Raw genomic sequence first — 12,821 nt, forward strand, 5'->3', positions numbered from 1 at the left:
GGATAAAACAGCTTATCTCTATATGTGTACAAGGACTTAAGAACTTGTTTGAGGGAGTAGTGCCAAGAAAAGTAAGAAGCATGAAAGCAAAAAGCCATTCTTTATCTTTCCAATAAATTTTTAAGTCTTTCCAACATGGCAATTTCTTCTCAAGAAGAACCCACCTTCTAGATTACATTTTGTGGACATCGAGGCTCTTAGCTTAAGTTGTAAAAGTTTTAGATCCTCTTCAACTACTGATATTGTAGTTTTTGTCTAAAAATTGCAGAAAAGAGAGGTATTCTTAAAAGTGAGGCACAGGAAGAATTCACAGGTACTATGGGACTCTTACAAAGAACTATACCTGAGAGACATCCATCATCTGCTTAATTTGATCTTTGATCTTCTCGTTCCGATCACCTAAAAAACAAAAGACTTTAGCTTTTTCTTTCCTTACTTTTAACTCTATATTCTCCTAACTTCCCTAAACTACAGAATGATTGTGTTCAAATACTGGAAGAAAAAAATCAATTAAATAATTAAACTGATTATACTAATGACTTTTAAGAGAATTGCAAGCTTAGATTTAAAAAAAAAAGAGAGAGGTGAATTTCAGACTGGGGTTGTGGCTCAGTGGTAGAGTGCTCACCTAGCATGTGTGAGGCACTGAGTTTGATCCTCAGCATAAAAATAAATAAAAGTACTGTGTCTGTCTTAAAAAAAAGGTGAATTTCTAGTTTGCACAACTAAAATGTTATCTATGCTATTCTTGTAAGATAAAAGCTTTTCTTCTCTCTCAGATCTATCTTCACCTGGGCAATAAGTGTCTTGTTTAGAAAGATTCAATCCTCTATTTTCTCCCTGAATCTACTACCAGGTGTGGTTTGAAATACTTGCTATGTAAGCAATATCCAACTTGGGAGAAAACATCTGGAAATATTTTCCTCATCAGTAAACACTGTTACACTCCCTCTCTAGCTTTCTGATAGTCTCTAGCCTCTGTTCTCACAGCCTTAGTTTATGGTTCCAACTGCCTCCGGACTGACTGTGGACCTTAAAACCACAGAGCCATAGAGATGATGAGTATCAAAATCAAGTATCATCTGCATAAGTTAAGAAATAAATTTCTCTTACTGTACAATGTTCAATACTTAGAGGTATAGGATGTGACTATTGTAGCTGCAATGTACTTACTAGTTTTCAATGGGATAGAAAAAGTCAGTGTTCTTCACATGCCTATTGCTACATTATACCCCAACAACCCACCTCTGCCAATGCAACAGACATATCTATAGATCCAGTGATATGTGTCTACAACCCTGAAGCTTAAGAAGAAATTCAGCCAGCTGAAAAGTGGCATCTGTATACTTAATTAAAGACAGGAAAGCAAAAAAGGATTCAACCTCCCTGAGACTGATCTTACCTGCTAACTCTCCATTGGTTAATTCATCTGACTCATCTCGACTTTGATCCTCAGATTCAGATTCACATTGTAACCGATTCAACTGTGTGATGTGATTAGTCAAAGCCTAGAAAAGAAGCAAAAGGTTGGAAGACTCTCAATTTTAATTCAGAAGATTTCAGGAGAATTCATGAGATGAAACATATATTTGGAGTATAAATTTACATTAATAGTATCATCTTTTTGACTAAAGCTACTTGTAAATCTTTCTGGGTCTTCTCAAATGATTTCATTTGTTCACTGAGCTCAGCGTGTGATGTACTCCAGTCTTTTACTTCCTGCTGCAACTGAAAAGTCAAAACACATGAATTCCTATGGGTTAGGGAGGGGTTTCTGCACTGGATATATCAGGACTTAGACAAAGAAATAGAGAGCCATACTCCTTGGTGGCCTGCCTCAATCGAGGGGGTTGAGTCCTTGGTTAAGGAAGAGGGCAGAGTGGCCCCAACTCTCACAGCTGCAGTAGGAACATCAGAGCTATCAGGAAGTTGACCCTGTTTATTGCATTCCCCAGAAAATTGCTGCCAATTCAAATAATTTATCTCCAGCAGGAATGGCTGGGCATATATGACTGTCTCCTAAATTTAGATTCCTTATCATGTAATCTTCCCTTGGCCGGTGAATCAGAAACTATTCAAAAGAGGATCATAAAATACTTAATTTTCTGGTTTAAAAAGTTTCTTTGAGGCTATGCAAGTTAATAACTGATTGACATTTGATAAGAAAAGCAATAATCCAAAAATCCAAAACAGATGGAGACCATATATATGCACTCAAATTGGGGAGCATTGTTTAAACTTTGCATATCTAGAAAAGGTCCTACATGAATATTCCTTACCTCAGAAACAGATCCAAGAAAGATACAAGATAATGATATTCACTTCTCTAGTTTACATTATGTATGACATCAAATTTTCTTTACCTGCTCTTTCTCCTTCTTAAGCATGGTATTTTCTTTCTGAAGCTGACAGCATTTCAACTTCACCTTCTCTTCACGAAGCTTAGCTTCATTAAGGAGAATTTGAAGCTAATGAAAAACACTACAGTTAGTGAATTAATTCCAAAGAAGAAACAAAGTTATACTTTCCCAAACAAGACATCATATAGTTCTCATTTTTTGCACATTTTAGCACACCTCAAATTTTTGGTCCGCAACAAAACTAAGATGTAGTATTAATATCCGTTAGCAATAGTTGGCAGCTTTACCTCTGAAAGTTCAGAAGTATTTACTGAAATGACATCTTTAAGCTTCTCTATAGATTTCTTATTTTCCATTATCTGCCAGGTGAAAACAGAACACAAAATATGCATTAGGATTTCAGTAGAAATACTGATATATATGTGTGTGTGTGTGTGTGTGTGTGTGTGTGTGTACACATACATATATATACTAAAAAAGATAAACACAACAAAATTTTTGTCAAGCCATCCCATTACATTTCAGGTAAATGCAGGGAATCCAGCTTTGGACTAAGCAAAAAATCAAGAACTGAAAGAGATGAGGGAAAATGAAGTCATAAATATTTCATGGCATCCACAACCTTACTGTTTATGAGATAACCATAAAAAAAGTTCAAAGTATAGAAAATCATAATGCAATAAGTAAATGTTTTAAAGCATAGAAAATTAACTAATTAATTACTGTTTCAAGTAAACCAGTTCAAATTAGTAATTTTTTTCTAGTGATAGAGAAAAAAATTTCCCAAGATCATTTTTAAAATTTTCTTATCTGAAGTAAAAAATGATAAAATTTAAGGAAGAATAGACTAATCTCACATACAGAAGAATTCCAAAAAAATTATAAAGATACTTGCTCCTTAAGGAAGTGGACATAAATCTGCAATCTTTGTTTGCAATGCCTGGGATTGAATCCTGGGCCTCATGCATGCTAGGCGAGTGCTCTACCATGAGCTGCATCCTGAGCTTGTAACTCTTCATACTTTAACTGTGGGCTGTGCATGGTAACTTCCAAAGAATACAATATGAAAAGGATTGGAAAGAATTTTTACAGTGGAGAAATCTGATAAATACTACCTCAGCTAGGTGATCAAGCTTACTTGGGTGTAGGATATTTCAGAACACACTCTCTACCATCTTTTGCAACTTTTATGTAATTACAGAAACTTATAGAAATTGAAAATGAAATATGTAAGTAAAAATGTTTTAAGTTGTTGTATCAGTACTTAAAAGTTCCACAAAATGGGCAGAAGTGGGTTCAACTTCCTTGACTCCTAATCTTACTTTAGTTAACAGCTGGACTAAGTTCAACCTAACCAATTTTACAAAATATTTGAAAAGCCAAATTGCAGTAATACTTAGCAGCAAAACTCTTACCAAGTCCTGATTCTTAGCTTTCTGTTCTCTCTCAGATTCTAACATAACATGAAGACTTTTAGCTCTCTCATCCAGAAGTTCTTTAGCTTTTTCAAGAAGCTTCATTTTATCCTGGAAAAAAAAGGTGTCAAGATTACTCACTCATTACATTTACTTTTGAGTTTAGAATGTAATTCCCCGCAAAGAAGGGATTTTTACCTTATAATTAGTTGCTTCATCAGAAAGAATCATATTTTGTTTCATGGTCTCTTGGACCTGTTTCTTTGATTCCTTCATCTATGTAAATAAAGCATTCAGAATTAAGATTCACAAATTAAAGTGCTACCATACAAGTTACTTCCAGACAAGTGACCCTTTCCAGAAAAAAGCAGTACTTAATACATATGACTGTTTAGAATTTGGATGATTTGTAAGAAATAATGAAACAAAAATTTTAAAATATGATTTTTAAATTAAAACAGGTAGGAATGATTCAAGCTAGAACAAAGGGAGAAAGAAACAAAAAAAATAATTATACCTTCTGTTCATAATTTGACAATTTCTGCATTAGTTCTTCATTTTCTTTCATGAAATTGTTCACCTTTTTGGAAATTTGCTGTTCATTGACTAAAAGGGGGAAATACACAAGATTATTACAATCACTAAATGAAATTCAATTACTCAATCTACTAAAAGCAAAGACATGTTATATGGTACTATGAGGAAATACTTCTTAGCATAACTATTATGCTTTTAAAAAGCAATCTATGCTTATTAGCAATAAGAGTATAAAAATTATTAAAATTTAAGAAAAATATAAGAACAATGATATTTTGCTGGGTTCAGTGGTGCACACCTGTAATCCCAGTGGCTCAGGAGGCTGAGCTAGAAGGATCCCAAGTTCAAAGCCAGCCTCAGCAAGAGCGAGACACTAAGCAACTAAGTGAGACTTGGTCTCTAAATATAGGGGGTTGGCGATGTGGCTCAGTAGAGTGCCCCAGAGTTCAATCCCAGGAACCCCTCCCATCCAAAATGATATTTCAATTTAAGCTTATTTCACAGATGGGAAATACAGTAAAGTGTTGTAGTTTGATATTCCCCCCTTCTCAAAACACTTTCTTTTCCGAAAATGGAATCATTTAATTCTTTGCAAAGAAAAACAGAAATGAAAACATACTGATTCACATTACCATTCTTCAAATTATCTACTCAATTACTTAATGCATGATTAAATCATTAGCATAGAAATACTCTTCAAATGTAATACATCTGCATTACATCAATATTCAAAGTTAATCTGCCCCAAATTAAAACTTATCATCATCTCCCTATCCACAATTTGTTCCTCCTCTTTATCTCCTATCTCAGAGTTGGAACCATCATCATCTTCTCTATTATCCATACTAGCAACCTAGGAATAGTAAAATTTTCAGGAGGTAAAAAAGATAATAGACATTAAAAGTCACTGTATCTACTTCTAATATACATAAAACACACATCAAACACCAATACAAAGGGTTATTACAAGTTTAAGAAACCTAAAAATTTACCTTGATATACTCTATCTTTTACCTAGAAGAGAGAAAAAAGATTAAATTTGATGTCAAACATCTGCTCAATAGAAACAGCATTCCTAAAACAACAGTCAGAATCATAACCAAGTGAGAATTTAATAACATTCTGGTTCAGGATAATAATTTATAGGATTAAAAATAAGTAAAGGTTAACAAGCCTTTTAAATTTAATTGGTAGTGATATTTCATAAATAGCCTCTGACATAAAAACACTAAGATATGTACCTTATTTCACAGTAAAGATATGTGTGTGTGTGTGTGTGTGTATACTCAAAATCATTTACTTGACAATTCTAAATAACCAGGATAAAGTCTAGAAACAATGACTATTCAAAAGAAATCTGAGGAAACAATATTAAAGGCATAATCTTTGTACTAAGATATGCCATTTTCACTCACCAGAAAACATCTTAGAACTCCAATTTAAATTTGGCTATTGGCTGAATTTAGAAACTAAGAGGCTACATCATCTTATTTCTGTAAACAACTAAATATATAGCAAGAAATCTGAAAGGAAAGACTGCTAGAAGAAAATGCACAAGCAATAAGAGAAATGACAATTAACATATTCTGGAAAGGACAAAAACAATCGTTTCCAAAAAACAGCAATAAACTACCTGAAAATAAAACCTAAGCAGAAATTTTTTTAAAACATCACTAAATTTCTTTGTAACTTAGCATATTACTTGTCCTTTCAAATGTTATAAATGGTGATGGGATACCCAGATGTGTCCACGGATCATCCATGGGATCTTCGTAATAGGAAATTGCATTCAGAAAACTCCAACACAGAAATAAATGAACATTTCTTTAATGTCATAGCCTTGCTAACCTTTTACTCAAAATGACAACAGAGGAAAATGGGAAGTAGCATAAAAGCAGTCATCTAAGGTAGGGACTAAAGTTCCAAAGTCAAATGCTGAAACTGAGGAGCAACAAGCTAGGAACCACATCCCACATAACCTAGTGAAAAGAGAAACAGGTACCAGGGTTCTTGAAATGAAAGAAACAAGAGAGAGAAATATAAAATGTTTTCATGTTTTTCCCTTCTCTTTATCCTTCTATTTCCTTTTTACTTTTAGCTGAGAAAAAGTTCAATGAGATTAGAAAATTCCTCACAGGAATCCAGGCAAAATGTTTTCATGTTTTTCCCTTCTCTTTATCCTTCTATTTCCTTTTTACTTTTAGCTGAGAAAAAGTTCAATGAGATTAGAAAATTCCTCACAGGAATCCAGGCAAACGATTCTTCTATTTAAGAAGGGAATACTTTTTAAGAGATTTTACACTCAATTGTACAAGGAGAGGAAACTTATCTTAACAATGATATGTCTGAAATAATTAAGAAATCAGAAAAAGAACACTCAGATTTGAAAAGATTTGTATCCAATGCTTTTGGCCTCTTTAACTGTTAGGCTTTTCATATGCAAAGTCCATTTACCTAAAATAATTTTCTTCCAATTATGTTAAATAACTATGAAACAGAATGACCTACAGTACAAACATAAGTATGTATAAGCGCATATATATACACACACACACACAAACACACACACACACACACTTATACATATATGTACACACATACACAGAGATAGACTAATTCTGCTCAGAAAAAAAAAAACCTTAATGAACAAAACATTTAATGGATTTTTGGACAACACATAATCTATACTTCCAAATAAAAAGGTATTTTCTGTACATATGATCAAATCATAAAATCTGGGAAAAATTTATATAAAAGACTGGAAAAATTATCTCATCTCCTTTTTCTCATTTTACTGTATTTCTTTGCAGCATTTCCCCCTGTTTGTATGTTTATATTAACATACAGTTCATCAACATTTAAATCTTAGTTTCTGCTTTTTTTCCCACTTCACATTTAATTGTGAGCATTTTCTGTACCTCAAAGCTTTGAAATAAATAAATCTGCCTACTATTCCACTAATCGAACATACAATAACCCCTAAATGAATTATGTTGTGCTAAGTCTTCAATCTAATACACTGTTCCATTGAAAAACATTACCAAAATCTTCAAAGCATAGTTATTTCTTTAAGATAGATTACTAGACATATATGCTACATAAAAGGATATTTATCTAACCTATCCCATCTTTTATCCCACTTTTAAGACTTCTGATACATATGAAACTACTGGTCAGGATGGCTGTAAGAATTACCAGTTCTACCAACTGCACCCACACTAAATTATTTTATAATGTTAGTTTGACTTAAACCACTATTTTGTGTTTTAGCAACTGAAAAAGAAAAAGAAAGGGGGGGGTAGTGACTATATAAAATAATCCTTGTGCTTATGTGCTAAGGTATAAGTAAGTTAATTTACTCACAAGAGCAGTTCTCCAAAAGAAAATGACAAAGGATACAATCCCAAAGAAAACAGTGAATACTACAGGCTTCCATGGTAGTCCATAAAAATCAGGCCCAGGCTGAGTATCATCATCAGGCAATGTAGTAAACAGCTTAAACAGACAAATTAGAAGAAATGGGAAACCTTAAATTTATAACAAAACAGTCACAAAGAATCATGGCAATTCTAAACCAACCTCCTCATCAGAAATCCACCTCCTCAATATTTTCCAATAGCTTCTTCAAGAGAGAGAATACTGGCAGTCTCATATTTTTTGTTCGCTTCCAGTGTTTTCAAGTATAATGAATCTAAATACTTTTTAAAAATATTTATTTATGTATCTTTAGTTTTAGGGTGGACACATTATTTTGTTTTTATATGGTGCTGAGGATCAAACCCAGTGCCTCATGTATGCTAGGCAAGCGCTCTACTGAACCACAACCCCAGCCCGAATCTAAATACTTTAAATTGAGCATACATTTCCAGTTTGTAACAGGCCCTATATCATCACATTATCTAACACCTGGCTAGAACCCCTCTGTATCATTCTTTTCTCTTAGATAACCTGGTTTTTATAATTTAAAAAATTCATTTAAGACAAAACTTAAATATATGAAAGAACTAATTAATTTTATGGCAACAAATAAAAACAATGACGATATATGTATAAGATTTTAAATCTTACTTCCATTCCACTCTTATATACAGATACGTGACATGTAATTTCAGACAACTCTTGAAAACTGGCTTAGATAAACTTCTCTGAATTTAACATCCTTCTATAAAATTCAGAGCCTAATTTTAAATGGTTGCTCAAAGGCAGTGCAGTAAACACATGCCTACTCTTCCCTGTTTTCACCGCCCTCTACACGTAATATGAGATAACTGTCACTTGGGCCCAATTCCCCAGCAGTCTCCTTAGGGAAAAGACCTGTAGTAACATTAGCTGTTTGGATTGTTGGCTGCATTTCAGAACATACCATGAGGTCACCTCTATTCCGTCAAAAAAAAAGTGCAAGTGGGGAAAGCTCAAGTACACTCTCACCGGCCTCGCTTAACCATACAGTCACGTCCTGCCTGCCTTGGGCCTGACACACTCCATTTCTCTGTCGCCATGACAGTCAGTGCACCCACTCCGCCAGAACTCAGCCACCCGACAGGGGTCCCAGGAGCTCTGGGTCCCCCAGGGAAACAGTGACAGAAGGCACAGTGGCAGGTACTGAGTCCATGGTGTAGGGACAGCTGAGTGGAAGCGATGCTTCCCTGCAGAACAGCACAGGACCCTCTCTTTCACCGTTTCCTACTTCAGTAGGACCCAGCACAGGGGGCGGGTACTGGGAGTGAACTTTGCCTTCCTCCACCACAGGTGCTTTCCGCCCAAGGCACGTGAAACCCGTCATCAGAGGAAGCCCCTGGGTGGACTGCAGTGAGCAGACAGAGGATGCCGAGGGGCGTGGCTGGGAGCGGGAAGAACCAACTGCGGAGCCCGGCGGGGGACAGCGCCAGTAGAGCCAAGCGGAAGAGTCCAAATGAAAGGACTCCAGAAAAAAAGAGGCTCACCTGTCCCCGGAACTGGGAGAGGACCGGAGATTTAGAAGGCCCTGGAGGAAGCCAGGGAACTAGCAGAGGGGGATTATAGGCAGAGACTAGGAAAAAGGAGAAAGTCAGGCCTCCCAGCCCCTCCCAGAGCAAAACCCTTTTGTCAACATGTTGAGACACCAGGTACCTACCTGCCCCAAAAGTGCAGACAGAAGAGGAGAAGCTTCTCCTGCTCCCTTCTAAAAGACTACTGCTCGGACTGGGCTTTCCTTCCCTGCTCACTCTAGTCTTGTTACTTTCTCCAATTGTGGATGACACTCTTTTTAAAAAGCCTTACCCTAAGGAATCATGTCATTATCACCCCACGCCGGTGGCTTCATTTCTGGATGCCACATTTTAGGGTTGCATGACTTGTGGAAAAGAACAGAATCATGAATAGCCAGAAAAGCACGTGCTAAAAGTTGAAGAAACTGGGGACATTTAACTTGGGGTGGAAATGAACATCTGTGGATCTTTAAAAATCTGTCGTCAAGTTGAATATAGTCAATTCAAAAGAACAAGAATAAGCAGGAAAGCACTGAAAAAGAAGAGCAATGAAGGGTACAGGGAGGGCAGACTATATAATTAATTCATGTACCCTCGTCCAAGCCCAGGAATACATAGAGATTGTGGGACAGAATAGAGAATCCAGAAACAGAACCAACTGGACATTTGGGGTAAAATAAAAGTTAGTTTGGGGAAAATAGACTTTCTAATAAGTAGCGTTACCACATGGAAAATTATAAAATTGGATTTTTCTCTACTTATTCAAAAGATAAACTACAAATGGATATGAAACATGAATGTAAAAATAGAAAATAAACAAGTACTAGAAAATATTAAGTGAAATTTTCTATGTATTATGAGTGGGCAAAACCTGCCTCATTGAAAAAATCTTTCCTGGCTGTATCTAAATCTGCTACACACACACACACACACACACACACACACACACACACACACACGCAGTTTGACAATGACAAACTGAGAAAAAATATTTGCAACATATTATTGTCCAAAGAATCATGTTCCTGAAATATAAAGAACATTATAAATAAAATGGCCAGCAAACCTATACAAAAATGGGCTGAAGAAATAAACAGATCTCAGGAAAAGAAATGCAAATAGCTATAACATATGGAAACATGCTCTGCTTATCTCATAATGAACAAAATACAAATTAAACCACACCAAGACACCATTTCTCACTTGAATTGGCAAGATCCAAACGTTTGACAACATACTCAGTAGGTGAGAGAATGTGGGGGAATACAAATTCTCAGATAAGTATACAAAATGATACAACTCTTATGAATGAGATTTGGCAACATCTCCCAAAACTGCTTATATATTTACCTATTAACTCAACAATCCCACTTTTTTTAACTTTTTCAGTGCTGGGGAAGGGTATCTTGGGCAAGTGCTCTACTGCTGAGCTATATAGTCCACCAGCCCTAACTTCTAAAGATACTGGGAATACAACAAATGTTTAAAACTTGTATTTACAAAACTATGTTATTCAAGCATTAATTATAACAATACAAGATGGTCACAAAAGGCTGAAACAACCGTCATCAATGAAAGTTGTTGAATAAACCAAAGAAGAAAGAAAATAATTTTAAATACTGCTAAGAGCTGGTTTCCGGAATACATTTTTTAAAAATGAAGTAGAGAAAAATATTTATAGAATACTATTTGTATCTTATAAAGTGAAAAAAGATGATATTCTTACAGCTTTGAGGTAAAACTGACATGCAATAAATTACATGTATTTAAAGTGTGCAATTTGATGAATTTTAACATGAAATTATGAAATCACCATTATAATCAAGATAATATACACATCCTTTACTTCCAAAAATATTCTCATTCTCTAGGTAATTTTGCCCTTTGTCGCCCTTCTTTCTTGCCCCCCACTTTCCCATTCCTCCAGCAAAATGTCTTATCTTAATAGATTGCTTTGTATTCCTCAAGTTTTATGTGTATGGGATAATATATTGTATTTTCTATGGCTTCTCTTATTCAGCATAATTTGAGATTCATCTACATCAGTTTATCTATCATCTATTTTTATTGCTGAGTAGCATTTCATTACATGTACATACCACAATTTGTCTATCATCTATTGATAGACATTTGAATTTTTTTCCAGTTTGGGGCTTTTACAAATAAAATAGCCAAGAACACTGATATAAAATTCCTCCTATTGCTATATAACTTATCTTTTCTTTGGAAAAGAATAGTTGGATATGACTGGTGTATGTTTACCTTTTTAAGAAGGTGATTCTACCACTTTATATCCCCACCAACTGTGTACCCATCCAGTTCCTCCATCTCTTCTCCAACCACTCAGCACAATTGTCTTTAATATTAGATATTTAATAAGTGTGTAGTGGTAACTCTTATGCTTCAAAATTGCATTTCCCTGATAATTATGTCAAGCATTTTTAATGTATTTACTATCTGTTTATCTTCTTTGATGAAGTGTTATTTTACAGGACTATATTTTTTCGAATGCGTTCTAAGAGTTCTTCACATATCCTTGATGCAAGTCTTGATAAATGCTTTACAGGAATTTCCTCCCAGCTTGTGTTTTGTCTATTTCATTGACTTCAAAGTGTATTTTGAATTACAGAGGTTTTAGTTTGATGAATCCCACACTGTCAAATCCTTTTTAATGCTTTTGTTGTCAAATTTAAGAAATCATTGCCAAACCTAAGTTCAACAAAAATTTTTCTCTTATTTTTTTTCCTAGAGGTTTTGTAGTTTTGAGTTTAATATTTAAGTCTGTGAGTTAATTCAGGTGTCTAATGCAAGGCATGGATCAATATTTTGCATATATATATGCAGTAATTTCAGTACAATTTGCTGAAAAAACTTTCCATTCTCTACTTGTCTTTCCATCTTTGTCAATGACTGTTGCCATATATATTGTGTATCTATCTCTGAATTCTTGGCTCTGTTTCAATATGTTTTGTCTGCAATCCTGATTACTGTAGCTTTAGAATATTTTTTTTCCTCTTCATATGGTACTAGGGATTGAACACAGGACCTTGCATATGCTAGGCAAGTCCTCTACCACTGAGCTACATCCCCAGCCCTAGATTAAGTCTTGAAGCCACGTATTCTAGGTCTGTTGCAATCAGCTTGTCATTTTCTACAAAACTCTGCAGGGATTTTGATTGGAATAATGTTGACTCTGGTGATTAAACTGGGATGAATGGACACCTTAGTCTTCTGACTCATAAATTAGGTATATCTCTCCATTTAGGTTCTCTTTAAATTCTATCAGCAATATTTTATAGTTTTGAATATATACATTTTAGTTTTGCCACGTTTATGTTTAAATACTTCATATTTTTATTCTATTGTACATGGAAATCTTTAAAATTTCAATTTCTAATTATTCATTGTTAATATATAGAAAATATAATTGCTTTTAGATGTAAATTTTATCTGTCAACCTTACAATAGCTTTTTTCTAGATCATACCAGATTGTATCTATATATATTCATGCTATCTGAAAAGAAAGAGAATTTTATTTCTT

General features: G+C 34.6%; 1 long non-coding RNA gene and 1 pseudogene across 2 annotated transcripts in view; one reads left to right on the top strand and one right to left on the bottom strand.

Annotated features, from left to right (window-relative positions):
- The window catches only part of LOC144374832 (uncharacterized), a 74,518-nt gene that overhangs the window by 16,323 nt on the left and 45,374 nt on the right, over positions 1-12,821 (top strand). The window lies entirely within an intron of this gene.
- The window catches only part of LOC144374831 (transport and Golgi organization protein 1 homolog), a 167,514-nt pseudogene that overhangs the window by 11,244 nt on the left and 143,449 nt on the right, over positions 1-12,821 (bottom strand). The window contains exons 8-17 of the transcript XR_013434099.1: positions 7,676-7,807; positions 5,305-5,326; positions 4,293-4,381; positions 3,974-4,051; positions 3,776-3,886; positions 2,648-2,719; positions 2,364-2,468; positions 1,403-1,508; positions 344-399; positions 165-255 (exon numbers count right to left, since the gene is read on the bottom strand). The product of XR_013434099.1 is annotated as a transport and Golgi organization protein 1 homolog (transcript). The remainder of the gene's footprint in view (positions 1-164; positions 256-343; positions 400-1,402; positions 1,509-2,363; positions 2,469-2,647; positions 2,720-3,775; positions 3,887-3,973; positions 4,052-4,292; positions 4,382-5,304; positions 5,327-7,675; positions 7,808-12,821) is intronic.

This window comes from Ictidomys tridecemlineatus, unplaced genomic scaffold (assembly GCF_052094955.1).
Source record: "Ictidomys tridecemlineatus isolate mIctTri1 unplaced genomic scaffold, mIctTri1.hap1 Scaffold_90, whole genome shotgun sequence".
NCBI classification, from domain to species: domain Eukaryota; kingdom Metazoa; phylum Chordata; class Mammalia; order Rodentia; family Sciuridae; genus Ictidomys; species Ictidomys tridecemlineatus.